Raw genomic sequence first — 2971 nt, 5'->3', positions numbered from 1 at the left:
ATATGATCCATAGTTTCCTTGCACGTTTACTATCGCAAGCAGCAAATCAAGACAAATCCCTAAACACGGAATCACCAGAGCACACAAGATCTTAGAGAGAAGGCTAGAAAATAGACCTGCTCCTTGTCGCCGACCACGCCGGCTGCCTCCCCGGACCCCGATCGACCCGCCTGCTCCCATGCCCCCACCTGCGCTGGCGCCAGGCGGCGCGCCCCCAACCACGCCTCCGAGGCGATCATCCCACTCCCTGCCTCCGACGCCTTCTGCGACAACTTCTCCGCGCTTCTGTAGCTAGGGTTTCGGCGACGGTAGGTGTGTACGTGTAGTTTTCTGGTCCAGGCCGCAGCAGCAGTCCCACATGTAATATACAGCTATCCACCCGCGTATCGACCGCATCGCGGTTGCCTCGATCGGCTCGGCGATGTGAAGTTTCGGGGTGCTGAATCATGCTTAGCTAGTAAGTTTAGAGACCGCGACTTTTTCTTAGGGGTGGATGGAGAGGAGAAGGGGGTCACTTGCCATGCCAGAAATTCCATAGTTACCAGCTTCTAGAAAGGCTCTGACTTTTGGTCGGTTGGGGATTGGGCGGCGCCGCGGCGGAGCCGGTGGCCGGTGGAGTGACGCGGTCCAATTCAGCTTTGAAGATTTTTTTTTAAACAATTCGAGGCGATCTCTCGTTTTCACGATTGGCCGGCCCAGAAATTTGAAAGAAGTCTGAGAAGAACGCTCCTTCAGATGTTGGGAAACGGGCCTGTTACACCGTGTGGGCCTTGCAAACGGCCTTAGTATCTCAACTTCTTTCAAATGTTGAAACACACAAGACCACAGAGTTGGGCTGTTGGATTGAGATAGCTGGGCCGTCAGAAGAGCAGGCCGTTCTAAAAGCAAGCAGCACTAAGAACCGCTCGGGCGATTCTAAAAAAAGAACCGTTCGAGGGAACCCATCGTCGTCCTCTCAAAACAAATTTCCAACCCCTCAAAAACAATTTTTAAATTTTTTAAAAAAGGAACAGCTGACTTAGTATGACATGCAATTTTGCACATGGCATGTAGAATTCCAAAACAAATTCCAACGGGTCCCAAGTACTTTGCACATGACATGTAAATAAGTTTCGCACAAAAAAATGACATGAAAAAAACTTTTCGAGGAAATATCAGGTGTACTGCCAATTCATTTCAAAGGAGGAAACTTAGTAGTATGAAATGTAAATTTCTCAAAAGAAATAGTAAGACATGTAAATAATAGTTTGTAAAAGAAAAAAATGTTCACCAGAAGATTGCCTGATGCAATGAGCTCTGCTTTTGCAAGTATTCGTAACCCTTCTCATCTCGTTCGCAGTTGAATTTCTCTTAACCTGAAAACATCAAACAAGTTAATATGTTCATTAGCAGCTATTTGTTTCACAATTCCTCAAAAAAAAATATGTTCCACATATCCCATTAAAATCATCTAAATAACCAGCGGAAACTAAAGCAAAATATAGCAGCTCTATCTAAACTTTCTCCGGAATGGATGCAAACAAGGTGGAGCTGCTGAGAGCCTGAGCTCATGGTAGGTGGCGTTATTATAGCCCTCTAGCCTGGCCTGGCCTGGCTATAGGTGTGGCGCCGGCCTGTCGCTCGCCGCCGTTGAAGCAGCCATGCTGGAGGCCCTTGCCCCACATCGTCAGCGTCCTTGTCCACAGGCTCTTCGTTGTGGACCACGACTACCGCCGGTGGGCACGCCGCTGGCCCTTGTATGTGCTCGTCGCCATGGGGTGGCTCTAGCAGGAGCGCCAGAACCGTCGTAGCTGCTGGCCGCGTGGTCTTACACAGCATCGCCGTAGACCATCCATCTGCAGACAGGAGAAGGATCAATTATCTACTGACTCCAAGCATGAACAAAAATTATGTAAATTCGGAGACTCACTTGGAGCCGCGAGGGCCGCCGGGGTGCTAAACCTTGACGCTGCTGTTCTACTGCATAGCATCTCCTCCTCATCGTCTAGTACTGTATTGAGATGGAAGAGACGCCCTCGTCCGACGGCAACCGGACCTCGACCAACCGGGCAACCGGCCGTGTGCTGGCCGCTTCGAACCCTGCCTCCACCGGCCCGGCGAGTTCCACGCCCTCCTCGCTCTTGCGGCTGAGGCCGGACGGCAGCCGTATGGCAGAGTTAGAGAATGAGAAAGCCGGAGAGTCGTTTCTCACATCAACTATTTTTATGGAATTTGTGATGACAGATGGAAGCAGTAGGTTGAGGCTAGTAGGAGAACGACATGGTTGTAGTTTCTCCGGTGACACTGGTTGTCTATATCAACAGCGTGGGTAGGCGGGAAGATCATTTACAGCGTGCGTAAGCGGGAAGATACTTTTAAACTATTCCTGTCTCACCATTATAGAATATTTTTTTCGATATGGGGCACTTTATTACTTACAAAATTATAAAAATTACATCTGACCTCTGCATAACTAAGATGTACACAGCCAAACGAAGTATTCTCACAAAACCAAAATAAAAAGAGGTGAAATACAAAGAAACATGTAGAGACTGTATAACGCCTAAACTGATGGGGGCCAATTCTAAGGTCATGTTGAAACCCATGTTGGGTAAATTAACCATTATAGAATATGTTTACTCCATATATATACTTCCTCGGTCCCATATTAGTTGATAATGAAATCGATATATCTAACAACTAGGAGTACTACATAATAGTCCCTCTGAATAAGGGAAGTCACCTAAGCTACAGTTTTCTAACTTCCCTCCTTCACTTTCATGTGATTAAAGTTTAAATGACTTGATTTAATTTGTAAATTACAAATCTACTTCATAAACTTACAAAAATTACATACAAATAAAATTATGGTGCAACAAAAATAATTTTAAATTTATTTATATCAACAGTAATTGTGTACAGTACCTGCTACGGTAGATAAATACAGTGTTCGCTACAGTACTTGTGACTTTCCTTCTCTGTTTTACACTAG

At 46.2% G+C, this 2971-nt stretch overlaps 1 long non-coding RNA gene across 1 annotated transcript in view; it reads right to left on the bottom strand.

Moving 5' to 3' along the window:
- LOC119318500 overlaps positions 1-2251 on the bottom strand; it is a 4001-nt gene extending 1750 nt beyond the window's left edge. The window contains exons 1-2 of the long non-coding RNA XR_005154134.1: positions 1910-2251; positions 1271-1835 (exon numbers count right to left, since the gene is read on the bottom strand). This is a non-coding gene — a long non-coding RNA (uncharacterized LOC119318500). The remainder of the gene's footprint in view (positions 1-1270; positions 1836-1909) is intronic.
- Between the last annotated feature and the right edge of the window lie 720 nt (positions 2252-2971).

Source organism: Triticum dicoccoides, chromosome 6A, assembly GCF_002162155.2.
Source record: "Triticum dicoccoides isolate Atlit2015 ecotype Zavitan chromosome 6A, WEW_v2.0, whole genome shotgun sequence".
NCBI classification, from domain to species: Eukaryota; Viridiplantae; Streptophyta; class Magnoliopsida; order Poales; family Poaceae; genus Triticum; species Triticum dicoccoides.
This window is presented reverse-complemented; position numbering and strand designations above follow the sequence as displayed.